At 30.0% G+C, this 19232-nt stretch overlaps 1 long non-coding RNA gene across 4 annotated transcripts; it reads right to left on the bottom strand.

Annotated features, from left to right (window-relative positions):
* Positions 1-9111: 9111 nt before the first annotated feature.
* Positions 9112-15973, bottom strand: LOC114409156. Of its 4 annotated transcripts, none has more exons than XR_003666003.1 (10): positions 15892-15973; positions 15733-15812; positions 15373-15629; positions 14687-14802; positions 12950-13867; positions 12649-12818; positions 12495-12569; positions 12133-12172; positions 11802-12041; positions 9112-9575 (listed from the first exon to the last, which is right to left on the bottom strand). It is a non-coding gene; the product is annotated as an uncharacterized LOC114409156 (long non-coding RNA). The 4 variants fall into 4 exon arrangements; XR_003666002.1 differs by having other exon boundaries at positions 12950-13124; positions 13384-13867; positions 15733-15926; XR_003666004.1 differs by having other exon boundaries at positions 11802-12059; positions 15733-15930.
* Positions 15974-19232: the final 3259 nt, after the last annotated feature.

Here is a 19232-nt window from a genome sequence, read left to right on the forward strand (position 1 = left end):
AAAAAAAAATAGGAATATCTTTTGAATCATGAAATTAGTTGAATGAATTATAATATTTTCTTGAGATTATAAAGTACTTGTAAAAAGTATCAATTTGTTTTATTTCATTATTTCTTGATAGTCTTATGGACTTTGATTTATCTCATCGGGAGATGTGTTAATTAATTTGGACAAATTCAATATATATCCATCTCTATATGAATGTTTTAGCCTAGGAAAGAAAGCCAACAAAACTTTAGATTAAGCCAGAAAAAAAAAAAAGCGGAAGAATAAAAATGTTATGCGGCGAAGGAATTGAAAAAAATAAAATAAAAATAAAAAAAAGAATCTGGAATGCTCAATGGTGGGTTTCAAAAGTTGGCACTTCTAAAAGTAGCGTCTAAGCACTTGTTAATTAGCTACTCCCTACAACTTATTACAATAAGCTCAAAAAATCTTATGGATCAGTATGAGATCTTTTTATAGACCTTCCCAAACACTCATATAAGCACTTATAGCACAAGATAAGTCTCAATAAGTTGTTAATAAACTCTTCCAAGCGGGACCTAAAAGACAAATCATTTTCCTTTTTTTTTTTCTCTCTCAAATAACGTTTATGACTCATAGAGTTGGACTGAGAAACTTTTGACAGGTTTGACTTGAATAATTAAACATTATGTAAATTAATAAATTTACATAAATTTATATGTAAATTATTTATATAAACTATTTTATGTAAATTTATTTATATTTATAAGTAATACAAATTTTTATTTTAATTATAAAAAATAATTTTTTTTTTATTTTTTAGATTATTTAAATATTATTTTAAATTTACATAATTTGTATAATTACATAAAATATTTTTAAGAATAATATATATATTAGTTTATGTAATTTTTTTAAAATAACAAGAACAAATTAATATATAAAAAATTATTAATTTATATTAAAACAAAATTTTATAATAAAAAAATATATGTAAAATTAAATATTATTTTATTTTAGTTTATAAATTTTTATAATTTAAAAAAAAATAAGTCTTGACTAGTGATACATGTAAAATAGTGTTTGCAAAATTGATTAAATAAAACAAGTGTGTTAATAATTTATTACTTTATTTTTAAATAAAATTTCACGAGTTTAACTTCTATTAAGATTATTGAATTTTTTTTACTGCATCTGCTTTTTTTTTTTTTTTGAACAAACGTGGTTATTAACTTATTATCACATAAAATTAGCATAATTTATATGGTATAGATAGTCAAAGCTATTTCTAGTTGGGATATGGGTAAGAGGGAATTTGAATCCGAATCTTCACCTTATGGCCTAATGGGTGCCCCCATCAAACCATTTTTGCAGCGTCTCTATGAATTTTCTATAATTGCTATTAATCATTAAGTTTATATATCAATAATTTTAAGAAAAAAATTAACAATATATTCTTTGCCACACTCTCTTTAACATACTTTTTACTGTTTCCAACAGTACTTTACTTTTTTTTTTGGGTACAAATTTCCAACATTACTTTGACACAACGGGAAAATTATTCAGAATATATAATCCATATGTCAACTACATAATTAAATTTTTAACATAAATTTAATTTTTTGATTTTTTTCCATTTTAATCTAACCATATCTCCTTTGTTCTTCAAGAGGACAATCAAATATTCAGTTATGCTATTATTCTAGAAGCTAGCGTTTAAGTGCTTTTTAGTTTTGATACGTTAACTAACGTTGACCCTGCCCGATTGCATGTGACGAGGAATATGTGCGATTGAATCCATCTTCTGTTGCAACTTCGTTTCCAATATGGTTACGTCATTTTCTATAAACAGATTATAGCTTGACAAGAAGAAAAAGTGGAGACTTTTTGAAAGGGGAACTCACTGACTACTGTCTACTAGTAATGAAACTGTGGCAATTAATGTATAAATTATAAAATACTACCCTTTTGTTTCATAAATTTGACTGGTCTCCTCTTGCCACACTAAGCCATAATTTAATTAGAAGTCAACGTTAGTGAACCTATTGATTACTTGTAAACCAATCAAGTCTAAGGTTAAATTTGGGTAAAACCAACCATTACACTTAACATCTTTAGATCTACATATTAACTGGAGCCATAGATTGATTCAATTCAACACGAGATATGCATATTGTGGTATTTCTGCATGTCACTACTACAAAAATAAAAATATATTTCTATATCGATTCTACATCATATTCTAAGACAATTTAATATAATCATCTTAAATCATATGTCGTAAAATATAACTTTTTTATAGTGTGTAACTAGCTTGCGTCATATTGAAACAATTGAGGTGCACCTCAAAAAATATAATTAATCACTTATGGTCCACATACTGTTAAAAGGGTCAGGTGTACATTTATTCGATTACTAGTATTTTGATGAGTAACATTGGTTTAAGCATTTCTTTTTTCCCAATACCTATTGGTCCCTTCTCCATTGTTCAAGTCCTTGGAAGAGTAGTAGTAATTCTAACGTTGGAGTCTAGGTTTATTGTCAACTCGTACTCGGGGTATGATGCTGCTACTCAAGAAAATGATGGTAAGATTTTAAAAACTTTGTAATTTTCCCTTTATTTTATATGCTTATGTGTTTTATCATAATTTCAATCCTTGATTTTTAATCAATGTTAATATATATATATATATATATATATATATATATATATATATATATATATTCTGTCAATTTGTTTCTTATTTTCCTCATTGTGTTTGGTGCTTTCCACCCATATTTTTGGGTTCCATCAAAAGTCAAAGCCCTAAAAACTGGCATGGCTGATGACGAAGGGGTGAAGTAAAGGGAACAATATATTCTCTGGACCGAAAAAGGGAAGGGGGTAGACATTCTGGAAGATTTTCATTTTGAAAAAGAAAACAAAGGGAACCCCGTGTTTGTATTTTGAAAAAGGGAAGGGGATCAGAAGAAAATAAAAAGGATTTTTGTAAAATAATATTGGCTATTTCTATGTCACATTAATATTCATCCTAAGCTTGTTTTGTTTGATTTTCTATTTCTTTTTCCATGCTTTTCAATCATCATCTTATATTTATTTTTTCTGAACGGAAATTTTAATGTTAAAAGTAAGAACGTGCTTATTGATACTTTAGCATATATCTATTCACATTCCTCTTTTTTCTTTATATTTTTCAACTTTCTAATTTTATTTTTGTTAAGTTTTTATTCGCAACAGAAATGGAAGTCAATATATATATATATATATATATATATATATATATATATATACTCATTACCTTTTATTTTTATTTGATTTTTTCAACACTTAAATTGTTTAAAATTTTAAATAAAATTGAAATTAATAAGTTTATTTCTCTTATATCATATAAATTATTAATTGTAGAGAATAAAATATTTTTTTACACAAAAAATATCAACAATTATGGTGTAATATTTATATTTAATACATATATATACATATATAAATATTTTTTCTACTTTAACTTTTATGATATAGTAATTAAATGAAATGTTTATTTAGTAGACATGTCAATTTGTTATTCAATCAAATCATTTCATCATAATTATAAGTATTTTATTTTATGCAAATACAAAAGTAGGTATTTGTGTTTATTTATTATATGTTTATACTATTTTTTAAGTTTTATATACGATGTATGAAAGCTTGTGCTTAAAAGGAAAACTTAAATAAAGATAACTTTCATTTCACATGTTAGGTGTAGCTGGTGTATTCGGCGGCTCCTGTATAAGGATAAGGGGCGAAAAGTAATCAAATAGAAATTAAACTAAGAAGGCAAAGTGTGAATGTGTTAAATCGTCAATAATCTCACTTCAACCATTCAACACAGATACATAAGATTATTTCAGCCTAATCGATAATTTTTAATTTAAATATAAGTATATAATTGTATTAAATATTCAAAAAGAAAATTTTGTTACACAATCATATTACAATCAAATAAAATTGTGTCTCCGGGTAGAGATACATATAGTCCCTACTCAAAAAATCCCATTTCAAAAGTAAATAAGGCAAATTACTAATGTTGAAAAGTTTTGTAATCATGAAATATGTCGCTTCCTTACTAGACCTGACAGGTCATTTAATATATTATTATCAAATTGTTTGAGGCCTATGAGAAATTGCTTAAGTGATCTTAACTTTTTTAAAATTCTAATACTTCACTAATTTTAGTATAAACCAAGGTTTAGATATCTCATTAAAGACCAGTACTGTATAGTTGATCTTATATTGTATTCACAGCACTATGCTGAATTATCAGTTTTTATATGTAAGAATTGCAAAGTTTCACCTTAAAGAACAAAGTTCCAAATATTCTGGCGAGTAGCACACTAGCATGTGACGAAAATGGTGGGCTACCCTGAGTGATATTGCGGGACAAAGTTCCAACTTTTTGGCGTATAATGGCCATGAATGAGAAACGTGCAATGATGTCGATGGAAAACAAAAATTGATTTAGATATACTAGTGGACTTAACTGCTACTGGGTCACCTGGTTTTGTTCTATTCTATCTATCATTCTGATTCGACACTCCTCCTCACTGTAGAAAAGAAAGGATTAGGGTAAAGAATATTCATACCAAAGAACACCCATAACTGAAGTCAACTGCAACTGCAAGTACTCTACATATATAATTTCCTTTTATGCTTGCTTTTCACTAATTCGATGCAATGCACTCAGAACCACCAAGTTTAAGTGGTTGCAGCATCTTAAAATAATCCTACTATTTGATTTTTCATATTCGAGTTTTGTATATGATGTCCTCCCAGACATGCCATTATCTTATGAACAGTTACCTAGTTTAATTATAAAATTCCAAACAGAGGAGTAACCAATTACATGACAAACAACTTTTTGCTGAAAATTGAACCTACAGGCTACAATTTTGTGGAGTTTTATCAGTTAGGGGCACAACACAGAGCTGTACACACCTGCACTTCTCTTTTGCTCTTGATACCAGCTGTATATATATTGGTGGTTTCTAATCTAACAGCAGCAAATTAGGCATATAATGATTGATAATGAATTTAAACCATCTCGATCTATAGTACAGGACTGTTTAAAATGCTTGAAGCATCAAACAGAACGATGGGTTGTACAAGTGAGATGCCAAATGCAATAAAACAATTCAAAGCAGAAAGAAACAAAAACACTCCAGCATAATTATTTTTTTTGGTTTCAAAGATGTTATGTACCTTTATAAATCACTTTTTGTAACAGATGCATTTGTTGTCATTTATGACCAAAGGTTGTATATAAATATCTACTCGATCTTAAATAAGATTTGAAATCTCACCTCAAGAGTATGGTACTTCTGTTTGTAAAAAAAAAAGGAGTACGGTACTTCTTTATTTGCACAAATTATAATTCACACTTATTTACAGGTTTTCTTTACGAGAAAATAGGGTATATATGAAAAGATTTTATTTTAGATGAACATCTAATCACAACTAAAATCTACATTAAGAGAATTGCTGATTTTAATTGGGGTTGGTAAACTTGGGTTACTAACTTACTATAACTACGCATGACAATAAAACCAGTACCCGTGGCATCCGTTCAAATCCATCTTGATTTTGACGAAAAATATTCAAGTTGACTGGATACGAGTTTAGGGATTACTCGATTTTTTTAATCAGGATCGGAATCGGGGTTAGGGACAGGGATGTCACTACCCGTCCCATACCCATTCCCGTACCCGCCCCGATGATGAAATTATTAAAATTTTATTAATTACTTGTTAATTTTTTTTTATAATTTTGACATAATTTAATATATTTTTCTTGATGATTTTTGTAGACAAATGCGTTACAAATACAAGTAGTTAAAAATAAATGTGTAACAATCAATGTTTTAAAATCAGATTTTTAATATAATTTTTTTACAAAAAAAATTACAAATCTAAACCAAGGAGGAGGATACCCGATATCCGATGGGTACGGGGATGGGTAACAAATTTTAACCCGTCAGGTATCGGATACGGATATATGTTGGAGAGTTGAAGTCGAGGACTGGGGAGACAATACCCATCCCTGTCATGCCCCGTTGCCATGTCTAACTATAATTGTTGGGAATGAATACAATTAATCGGGGTTATAATATTTAATTTTGGTCAAATACTTATAGTCCTGTACTATAGATCGAGTATCACTTGATGTTATAAAATTCAAAATAGTAATCAATATAATCAAGACTCAGGATTATTGGTCGATCGATTGTGGTGGTGGTGGTGATGGTGATGATTAGGACTGAAAATGAATCGAGCAAACCCAGCTTGACTCGACATGATAAGAAATGATTCAGCTTTGAGCTTGACTTGAGTTTGATACGGACTTTTATGTTCAGCTCGAACTCAATTCGATTCAAACTCATGAACAACTATGTTAGGCTCAACTCGTCAATTCAACTCGATTTAAAATTATAATTATTTTACATATATTTTTATCTTATGCAAAAATAAAATAAATATGAAATTAGTGAAAAAAATAATTATATCAATTTAATAATGATATAAAATATATTACTATATATATGTATATGTTAACTTTATAATTATTGTACATGCTTTTATTTATTCATTTAATACAAAAAAATGAAATTAACTATAAATAATTATAGGAATTCAGTAATGTAAAATATTTAATATATGCATAGATTGTTAGATAGATAAATCTAGATATAATTAATAGATAAATAACCATTTGAATCAAGTTATATGCATCTAGTTGAAGTTCTACTCATTTATTTAACGGGTTCAACTTCCAACTCAAGTTTGATTCATGAACCAAGTTCAACAAATCAATTGTGGAATCAAGTCTCGAATTATGTTCAAGTTGGTATGATTCATTATTAGCCTTAAATTGAGGATGATGATGTTGTATCTAACATTTTGGTTTTGTGTGGCTATATCTTTGTACTTATAATTTTAATTTAATTCTAATGTTAAGATTATTTATAGTTACATATCTATTATTTATCATACAAGCCTACATGAAAACCTTTTAAAGTATATAACTAATATAAGCCCAAAAGGCCCATACTAATTGTTTACCTGTAACCATACATCGTTTTGTTTTCATAGACACAAGGCCACACACATCTTAAGTTGTGAACTTCATTATCCCACTACTCTCATCCATGCCCTCTTTCTTCATCTTTTAAAGTATATAACTGATATAAGCCAAAAAGAACTCATTGATTGTTTAAGTGAAACCTAAAATCGTTTTGCCTACATGTAGATGCAACATTGCACACACATCTTGACCTGCGAGCTTCATTATCTCACCGCCCCCTTCCTCCCTCTTTTTTTTTTTTTTAATTTCATGTTCCTATCTTTTCAAATATGGAAGACATAACACAATGTGCATCTGGTTGCCAAGATCTTCATGCTTATTAATCTTATCTCCTGCAAAGATTTAGTTTTTGTCTTTTTTTCTTCTTCATTTTTTTCTTATTAATTTATTGTGTTTTCTCAACACCCCAACCACTAAGTTACCATCAAGTTGTCGAGTTTTACCAATCCAGTATGGTTTTCATCCAGTTTAACTACATCAGTTCTTGCTTGCTATCATATTGGATCTGATAACTTGATCGAAACAGTCATGGATTTTGTACCCGGTCAAATCAATCCAAGTTTTATAACATTTGTATGAGATTTATATTAAAACAACAAGTAAATTATGAGGGTTTAGTCAAAAACCTTGTTAATGTTATTTTTATTTAATTAATTACATTTTCCCCTGTTTGCTAGCATATCCATTATGATAACTTTATTGGATTATTCATGGATTGATTCCCGGTCAGATTAATCAATTCGATTTAAGTTTTACCACATCGTATATAGTTTATATTAAAAGAATAATAGATAAATTCCTATGGTTTAATCAAAATCCTTGTTAATGTTGTTTTTATTTGTTTGTTATAATTTAATCACTTGGGAGAAAAATCCCAACATTATTTTCTATTTCCCCCCATCCTTTTGCTTTTCCACCTTTGAGTCAGACCCCACATTATCTTTGCACTCCCACTTCACCATATTGTTGCACTCTTACTCCATTGGACTTCTTCATTGCCGCATTCACATCTTGATCCTCTTTTTGGGTCTTTTTCTTCTCACTATCTATCTTTTCTCACATGCCTTTCTTTATTCTCATGCCTATGTCTTTCTTTTTATGTTTACTAGTATGTAACCCGTGCATACGCACGGGTCACTTGGTTAGTAAAATTGTAATTACAGGAGTATAATTGAATATTAGATAGATATGTATTTATAATATTGATAAACCAGAGAGTTCAGAGAAAATAAAGAAAATATAATTACATGTAAAATGAAAATTATTGTCACTTCCCCATGTGACAATTAATTTTTAAAGTGTCAATTAGATAATTTTTTATATAATTACTTGCTATTGTATATGTTTGATTTAAAAAATAAAACATAAAAAAAGATATATAATAAGTTGAAAAGTTAATAAGATAAAAAATAAAAACACTTGTTAAAGTTAAATCAACAACACATAATAATAATAATAATAATAATAACAATAATAAATAAATTAATTAATTAAATACAAAAATAGAAAGTAAAGACAATTTCTAATTTTCATTGTACTACCGACGTGATTTGTCTCCCGTGTGAATCTCAGCATTAAAGTTGGTAGAGTATTTTCAATTACAATAAATAAGAAATTCAGAATATAATTTGTTTTCACCCATAAATATAAAGAGAAATAACTAAAATACACATAAAATAAAAAAATATATTATATAAATAAAAATGCAGGAAACAATCAATAAGATAAAAATAGAAATATTATTAATTAACTAAAAAAGAAGAAGATGATTTAAAAAATAAAACATCAAAAAAGATATATAATAAATTAAAAAGTTAATAAGATAAAAAATAAACACACTTACTAAAGTTAAATCAACAACACATAATAATAATAATAACAATAACAAAAACAAAATTAATTAATTAATTAATTAATTAAATACAAAAAGAGAAAATAAAAAAAATTTCTAATTTCCATTACAGCAGCACCACGTGAACAAAAGTAATTCACATCACAACTAAAAATATGTAATAAACAACAATGTGTATATTTAAAAAAATACATAACATAATCTCACCTAACATTAGCCCTTTCTTTGGTCATGAGCCAGGGAAAAAATCACACTATTTTAAATGAAGCCAAAATATATCAAACAATAACAAAAGCTTTTTATGAGCTAGGAAATAAAATCAGAACTCACTAACCTCAAGAAACAAAATAAGCATCCAAAACAACCAACACATCATTCTAAACCTATAAGGAGAGGGACCAAAATGGCTAAACTATACGAATGGAAGGCCCTAAATGTTTCAGGGGTTCATAGACCCATCACATGATGATTTAATGGAAGCAATATATCAATATAGGCAATAACACAAGGCTAGAAATTACAGGCATATCTGAAGACACGCAATCTTCTCTCCTCTGCTTTTCTCTATTCTTCGATTTGCAATCCATAGATAAATTGCCAAATTCTTCAGCTGAAACTTGAGTCCATGGACTCAGGAACCTTCATACAAATAAAAAAATCTAATCCTTCAACAATCTACTATTTAACCAAAATCATCAACCATTTATACAACAAAAAATAGAGAAAACAACAAACTCAGATGCCTCACCGGAACACATTTTTTTTTTTGAAAATCAGGCATGCATTAAAATTACCGTTTCATAATTTTTTTAGTAAAGAAAATATGGAGTAACATTATTAATGTAGCATTATTTGCAATACAAAGCTCAATCATCCTTGCCATACACATAATTGTGACGGGAGACTTAAAAAATAGTAAGGATTAATCATTTGATTAATTCAAATCCTTTTAGATCTACTCTTTACATTTTGAGTTGATATATTTTATTAGAGATCACTTGAAAAAAAATTAATTTCTTATATACATATTAAAAAAACTCTTAGTTACTTATACAATTAATTTAAGTGTCTTTAATCTCGTTACTCGATATTGCATTTACTCATTAGTTGAGTTGTATTATTCCAGTGAATATACAATTGATTTAAGTCATTAAATTTTACATGAAACTGAAAATAAAATATTGATGTAAATTAATCTAGCATATACATGGTTAACTTCTAAATCAGTTTCATTTTGACCTATGCTAAAGTGAGATTCTATTGGATAATATATCTAATAATGCACAAATAAGATGCATAACTATTTTGTGCGGTATATATCTATTCTCAACTTGGCTGAACGCAGAACAAAGCAACTTAGATTATCAATTTTGCAAGTTGTGGCTTGACTTATTACTTATTAAAAAATAATGGTCTTAGACTCTTAAACAGTATGAACATTTTTATTCTGTTAGTTACATACTTTGGAGGCAGAAAAGGAGCACTTAGCAGAGTAGAAGAGAGGATTCTTAGAAGGTTCTTGCTTTTTTCTCTCTGTCTAATTCTCAGTCCACATATTATAAATGCACGCATGCTTTGTTCCTTAATCTTTATTAGGGATGGAAATGAACCAAGTCAAGTCAAGCTTTATTAGGCTTGAACTCGGCCTGAGTTGAATACGTAAGATTTGAATTTGGCTCATTACCTATTATAGGCTTTTTTTTAAGGCTCGACTCGGCTTATATAAAAGCCTGGCTTGGCCCACGAGCCTATTTAAAAGTCTGCTTAAAGACGTCTTTGATTAATTAATTATTTTAAAACCTAGTGAAATACTAATTAAAAAAAGAAACTTATAAAATTTCGTATAAGTAATGTACAAAAATAGTTGATAAACAAAATCATATTGAATTCAAGTCGTTAAAGCACAAAGTATATGAAAAGAAAATAAAAAGAGCATAATATTAAAAAATGTATGGATTAGAGATGATTTGCAGAAAATGAATTTTATTCTACGTGAACAGTGTGCATGAACAATAATAAAAATTGGAATTCTAAAATCCTAGAATTATTCTCCTCTCTGAAAAAAACTCCCTAAACTAAAACCTTAATGCTGTTATATAGGTCCTCAGCCCCAAAGCTTACAAATTTATTTTAAGTCCAAGCCCATAAACGAAATAAAATAAAATCTGGACAAGATAAGATAAGATGGGATGAAATAAAATCTGGACGAAATAAAATCTAGATAGAATAAAATCTGAATAAAATAAAATCTAGATAGAATAAAATCTGGATAAGATAAGATTTGATAAAATAAAGTTATTATTATTATTATTATTATTATTATTAGTTAAACAAGCCGACTTGTCAAGCTTAACAAGTTTTTTTTATGGTTTAAGCTTGACTTTTTTTTATCTAAAAAGACTTTTTAAAAAGCTTGAGCTTGACTTTTATAGTAAACAAGCCAAGCCGAGCGGAGCCTTACATAGACCGAGCCGAAGGCCCTCAACAAGCTACTCGGTTCATTTCCACCCCTAATCTCCATGTCTGAAACACTTTAGAGGAGCACACTAAGAGGAAAAAAGGATGGGAAATAACATGGCAACATAAGCCAAGAAAGCACAAATTTTTGTGGAAAAACAGTATGCCACTGCTGTTTGGTTTGTAAAGAGTGTTGTTCGATTAGCATTCAAAGTCCTTAGCCTCTCAGGATTGGATGTCACTGCACAGGGTACGTAGGTCTCTCTTTCAAATTAATTTTTAATCAATAATATTATTCTAAAAAATTTTACATTTTCCCCTAAATTAAATCATAATGCTCAAAGTAACTAATCTTGAAATAAAAAATGCGATAGAAAAGAGAAAGAGAAAGAAAAAGAAAAAGAAAACCTTATAAGCGCCAACGTAAAATTCGTTCCCGAGCCTGTCTTGTATCATCCCGCGAAACCAAATCTGATTATTAGGCTTCACCCATTTAATGGTGGCAGGGGTCAGAAGTGGAACCTAAACTTTGAACTTCACAACCTTTAACTAAACCAAAATTTCTCTTAATGCCAAGTGGAACCACCAGCCCATTGTTAAAAACAATCACATCAAAACACAAATCCACTCATCCACCAACACGTAACACTGAACACAGAAAAACAACTAAATCAACCAACTCGATCATCGTTCACAGAAATTAGACCAAACCCAAAATGCAATAAAGATGGAAACTTACTAGGAATTGCTCCATGCCGTGAATCTGAGCTCAACCCACACTGTGATATTCAGCCAAAATCTGAGTAAGCAAAAAAAAGCGGGGGGGGGGGGGGGGGGGGGTTCTGAACCACTCAGAACCCCAAAAAGGAAAAAAAAACCCAGAAACCCAAAATGCGAGAAAATGGAGAAGGATTTGTAGTGGTGTGTGGTTACCAAGCTACACATCACATGCAATGCTACACGTGCTGATCCAACCACATTTTAGAAATTAAAAGAAAAGGATTAGGGGATAAAATTTTGCATCCAATCCAATAGGATATAAGAAGGAAGAGAAAGAGAAAGTTAGTTGATGCATTGAGTATTGAGGGAAGGGTATAGTACCGCTTTCTTCGTCGTCATGCAAGGCGGTTTTCTCAAGAAGGCAAGAGCCCAATTCTCCCAAGGACTCTGAGAATTCTGTATGATAAGAAAGTTTCGATGATGATGATTATTATTATTCTTAAAAAGTGGAAAATAGGAGAGGCAGCAGACCGACCATAAGCACTGTTGGCGGCCACTGCTGCCGCGGAAAGCAAGCTATCGTGGCAGTCTCTCATGTCTTGCATCTCCTGCAGTGGTGTGTGCACCAACATTTCAATTTAAATTTAAACAGTATTGAAAGTTGCAATGTAGTAGCTTGCACCACTAATATCGGTAGAAACTGTTCTGAAAAAGCAACAAAGATAGATAAATGCCTTGACCTTGCCATATAAAAACTGAAAATATATAGCAATTTACATAATATGAAAGATGCTCAAATGAATGAGTTTTTGAAGTATATAATCAAAGATGTCAACCTTCTTCATGAATAACATCATTGAAACTCGTCTTATAGCAAAAGTCTTTGAGCATATAGTTGTTCCAATTTTTCAATATCTTCATAGCTTATATAATAACAGTTAATTGTACAAACGGAACAATTTTTTGTGGATGATTTCCATGGATGAAAAAACATTTTCTGGATGATGTTCCCTGAAATTTTATAATGGAGCTGGTTAGAACCATGTTGCACAGGTAAAGGTATGAGTATTGGGTTCAATACAATACACAAATACAACAATATTAGTAAATGTTTAAAAGTTACTAAGCACGAAAAAATAAAAACACGTTTAAAATAGTTCACATAGACAATGTGGTAAAAGATCAAAGTAATCAAATCATGTTTGAGGTAGAATTATAGACGACAAAATATTTGAAGCCATGATGATGCTGAACTTTACTATAGTCTTACCTTATATTTTAAAAGAAATGCTTAAACATCTCCAAAATCAGGGCATCACATTCAAGGTCCAGCATTACCACACATGATCTAACTTTCACAACAGTTTCAAGAATTGAGGTCCTCTTTGCATATGATTGGCTTAACTTATCATGTAGATTTTCAAATGAAGATACAATTAATTGAAAGACATCCTGCAAGAAAATGTCATCAGTAAAACTCAATTGATTTACTGATGTCTTTCATTAAGAGTATGATAATAGTCAAATTCATTCATATATCAAATTCATTCATATATTTGAGCATCATCATAAGGAGCTTCAGGTGCAGTGATTCTTGTTATTTCACTGATGCAAGAGGCAACTGTAACTTTGACATCATCATCTGAGTGGCTTAAAAGTTTGTCCGCAATCAATGCTTTCAACGATGGACAAAGTGCATTTTCCATAGAGTCAACAGGCGACTGCTCAACCCTTGATAGGCAACTCTCTACTTGCTGCAGTGTAAAGGAGAAAATAATACGTAAAATCACAAAATTGTGTTTAATACTTTGACCAACCATTTAGTTAGAACTATGTTTTTCGACTTGCATGTATTTTATCAAAGAGGAATTTTTCAGCTTCACCTCACTTCGAAGTTCAAATTCCTCTCGGAAACAATGTTCTTTGATGCTGCAAATGAAGCAGCACCATCCGGGGAACTCGAATCGTAGTACCCAGATATAATATAAAGAATATTTATTGATTTCCATTTTTTAACAATTTGGTATTATACTTTTATTGTCCCATCATGGGATAATATTCGAAGAACACATGAACAAAATATAACAGCAAGTGTTTTTTTTACTGCATGAAACAATAAAAGTTAAGAGTAGACAATGAATGTACTGATAGTGGAATTTTTTTTACTTCGATCATAATTCGATACATATATAATAAATTTGTAAATTTTACAATAGTTAATTTAAATGGCATACTAACCATAGTTTTTTAATTAACTGAGAATATAATTTTTTTTTACTCAATGCATTAAATTAAACTCAAAGGTTAAATCAATAAATTGCATATTGCATATAAATTTTAACAACCTGTATCTTGCCAATTTTGTCATGATATTTTTCAAATTATTGACTGTAAGTCCATATCATCCTTGAAAGTATATTTCAGTAATCAAAATCTATCCAAAACTGCATACTTATTTCTCAGAGTAATATTTCCTATTCATCACTCGTACTCAAATCAGATGAGGGACATCATCGAGGCTCCAAAACTTTTGCTCATAGCAAGTCTAATTTATTTTATTTTTCCTCACAAACCTTGCAACAGAATGAAATGAATCCAACCAAACGGGGAGCCACTTATCAGCCACAGTGCTCATTACTCATCACAGCTACCGCTTCTAAAATGATTTTCGCAGTCACTAAAGTATTACCTGTCAAGTTCATGACCAAAAAAAAATAAAAAAACTCTAAGAATATGTTTGGATAGAGAATTTTAACTAAATTTATCAGAGAATTTGAATTTCTGTAATTTAGAATTCATTGTTTGAATTTTTTTTGTAAAGAATTTAAAATTTTGGAATTTTAAAACAGAATTTTAAACAACTAAAAATCTGAAATTTCAATTTTTTTCTAAAAGGTGAGAAATTGAAATTTTCTTCTTACCGTCTTCTTCAAGAAACACCAGATGAGATTGTGGAACATCGATGGGGTTTGAGCGTAGAGGAACACGTATAACTAGCAAACCAATCATATATTTTCTTTTTTTTCATTTATTTTTTTTCACCCTCATAATTTTAACTTTTTTTATCCAAACACAAAATTTTAAAAATAAAAGAATTTCAATTGAAGTATTTGAAATTCTTAGAATTTAAAATTTCTCAGAATTTTAAATTCCTCCATCCAAACGCACTCTAAACAAAAATCGCACCAAGGAATTTGCAGAATGGAAATTCAGAAACAGTTATTAAGACATGAGAAAGAATCGGAAGAATGCTACTAACCTATGCCATAGTGACGCTGTTTAATTTGTGAGAGAACGCAGAGTTTTTCGGCTGATCACTTTTTTTCTCGCTAGTGTGTTCTGTTTGGAGTGAAGAGAGATTTTGGTTGATTAATAATAATAGTAGAGTTCTTGTTGGTGAAGAGTTATGGCTATAGCGGATTCAGAAAAATCTCTGGGCTGGCACCTTCGAATATGATGGTTTCGAAGGGTCCACCAGTCTTTGTACACTTGCCAAAGGTTCCAATAGAGTGCCCTCTGCACACGAAACACACCAAAACGCGTCAAAACGAAAATTCATAAACTCAATCGTAAATAACAGAGATCTAATGTTAAATAGAAAGAATAAAAAAGAACGTACGCCAAACGGAGCATTAGAGGAGCGCATCTCTTCCCAGCCAGGTGTAGAACCCCAATCACATAAATAAACCAATGATTAACCTAAAAAACAAACCAACACTTTTAACTGTTGAACATCGCAACGCATGCAAGGGTTAGGAAAAGGTTTCTGTCCACCTACAAAAATCTTCTTCGTTTGGAAGTCTTTTGAGTTCCAGCCAGCAAGGAAAACGAAACACCCCAAGTGAGAGACAATGATAAAGCAAGTCACATGCACGGACAATATAGCAAATCACACATGCAATGCTACACCTGGATGTGCCAACAGACAAAAAAATGCAAAAAAAATGGACAGCTGTCAACCTCTGGTATTTTGACCAAAAAATCAAAAAATTGGACAGCTGTCAAGCTCTCAGCCATGAGTATTTTAGTATTTTCCACATACTTCAATTTTAGTATATAGATATTGATGCCTTTTTGTCCTCATTTATCTTTCTACCTTTGCAAGCCCTCAATTATGTTTTCTACCTTTTGTAGGACTCTCTGCCTTTATAAGTTTCTCTTGACTTATAGGTCTGCAAAGGTGGTTCAATTCTACAATCAAGGTTATGACTTTTGTTGCATTTAGAGTTTATGGATTTTATCATGATTACTCTTAAGCCTTTCTCTTTCTTCCCATTTTATGTTTCTACCTTCATAAGTTCCCAATTCTTTCACTTTACCTTCTCAAATCCTCAATTTCTCTTTCTATACATTTGCATGGCACTTTGTCATTGTTTGATGCTAGAGTCAAGGGGGTGGGAAAGCTTTTAAGAGGAAAAATGTAAGTGAAAATGGATAATGAGACAAATTATTTACAGACTTTCATTACATGGGTCCAAAATTAATTTTTAACCATTATTTGAAAGATAGTAATAAATAAAAGACTAAAATTTTATTAAATATTTAATTCTTTATTACTATTAAATGCTAAATATTTTTATTAGTACAATATTAATAAAAATATCTAACATTTAATCTTAATAAAAAATATTTAAATATTTAATAATTTTTTAATCTTTTTATTTATCATTATCTTTCAAATAATGGTTAAAAGTTAATTTTGGATGCATGTAATGAAAGTCTAAAATTAATTTGTCACATCAATATCCAATTACACTTACGTTTTCTCCTTAAGAGGTTTTCTTTCCCATTTGGTCTTAGTGTCCAACACTTGAAAGATAATAATAAATAAAAAACAAAAATGTTATTAAATATTTAAATATTTTTATTAATATTAAATGTTAAATATTTTTATTAGTATAAATTAAAATATATAATATTTAATATTAACAAAATTATTTAAATATTTAATAATTTTTAGTCTTTTATTTATCACTATTTATCAAGTAATGGTTAAAAGTTAATTTTGAACCCATGTAATGAAAGGATAAAATTAATTTGTCACATCAATGTCCAATTTCACTTACATCTTTGTCTTATGAGAGTTTTTTTTTTCCCATTTGGTCTTAGTGCCCAAAAGTGACATACAACCTCTTGAAAATGTAGAAAAAAGAGAAATAAAGGACCTACAAACGTAAAGTGAGGGAATCATGGACTTATGAAGGTAGAAACATGAAAATAGGAAGAAAGAGATATGAAATCGATAAACCCTAAATGCAACGAAATCCATAAACCCTAACTATAGAATTGAGCCCAACCTCTGAGTGCATACAAAGGCAAGAGAGACTTGCGAAGGCTAAGAGTCCTGCTAAGGTAGAGAAGGATAGTCAAGGAAGAAATATAGACTTGAGAATAGAGAAAAAAACTTTTAGAGAAAAGAGACAATGAGAAGAAAGAAACTTGAGAAAAGGAATTGAGATGTGAATGCGACGGTGATGAAGTGTGGTGATGTGAAAGTGTGCTATATGTTGTAGTGGGAGTTCAAAGATAATGTGAGGTTTATCTTAGGGGGGGGGGGGGGGGGGAGGCAAAAATGGGGGAAAATGTAAAAAAAAGTTAGAGATTTTTTCCCCCGAAGTAACTAAGTTTAAATGAATAAATGAAAAAAAGTTTAACAATGCCTTTAACTTTGTAAGAACTTAGATTCAATTCTCACTGCAACAAATCTTGCTCATATCGTTTAAAGCCTAGTGTTAGCTTTGACATCAATGTTAATATCGTTGGTTAGATTGTTTTACATCATTATTTTAATTGAAAAATGTGTCATCGGTTAGAATTGATGATTAGGATTAATGCTAACTTTGGTTTAGTGTCAACTTAGGTTGGTGTAAAAAATAATTCACACTATAGCATTGACACAAACATTTATTACAATTTGGTCATTTGATTGTTTCTAACTAGCTACAATTTGGTTGACACTAAATTCATATTTTACCATAGTGTCAGCTCAAGCCAATGCTTATTTAAAACAATTATAGCTATTAATGAAGTTGTGTTCAACTTAGCATTGATTTATCTTGTTCTAATAGGCATTATTTGTGATTAAGTTATTTGACCGTTTCTAACTAAGTACAGAGTCACGTTGTCTCAATTGAACTGTAGAGATATTTCATCATAGCATTAGCTTAAGTGAACACTAATTTGAAGCTATTCCAAAAACAATTATCGCAATAACACAATTGTGTTGGACATAGTCGACACTAACTATAAATATATTTCCTAAACCCATAACATCTCCCTCATTTTCCTTTCTTGCTTTCTCCATCATCGCTATCTCGTCATTGTTTGCCACCTCTTTCGTCCTTCCTTGTTGTCTCTCCAGTTCCTTTTTCTTCATTATCATCGTCAACCCTTCAGTTATTTTTGTCTTCATCGTTATCGCCCCTTCACTCCCCTTCCTTGTCATTGCCACCCCTGATTGCCTTTCCACCATGCCATCCGTCATCGTCATCATTATTTATTTTCCCTCAACCACATCACATGCACCATCATTAGATCCTTTACCATTGTGGTACCCCCACCTATGTTGCACCTTTTACATGGTCACATTCTTCTTTCACTGTGGTGTCTCAGACAACCACACCACCACAATGTCACTGTCGTACCACCACCACTTTGCCATTGCAGGTAATAATTAACCACATGGTATATTTTTCTTTAATTATTTTTGCTCTACGTAATTTTTTATTTGATTATTGATGTATGTTTTTAGTTAAAGTGGAAATTTTTTGTGCTCTTAATTAGTTGATTTTTACAAGAGGAAGCGAGACACTTTGTGTCTCTCTATATTTAAAAGCATAAAAATAAAATAAAAGAGAAAGAATAAATGAATAATTTATAAAGGGAGATTTGGAAACAGTTACAAGGACAAAATACAAAGGAAGACAAAAAACAATTTGTAACTCTGTATTTTTTATTACCATGACATCGGTGAAGAATATCCAAAGTTGATAATTAATTTTTGTTAAGAATTTTGACTAGTCATCTTTAACAAGTCTCTCCTCCCTTAGACTTCAAATGATGCAGATTCGATTCTTGCTACTTGTTTATATTCTCTATTTATTCTATTTAATTTTATCT

Source organism: Glycine soja, chromosome 4, assembly GCF_004193775.1.
Source record: "Glycine soja cultivar W05 chromosome 4, ASM419377v2, whole genome shotgun sequence".
NCBI lineage: Eukaryota > Viridiplantae > Streptophyta > Magnoliopsida > Fabales > Fabaceae > Glycine > Glycine soja.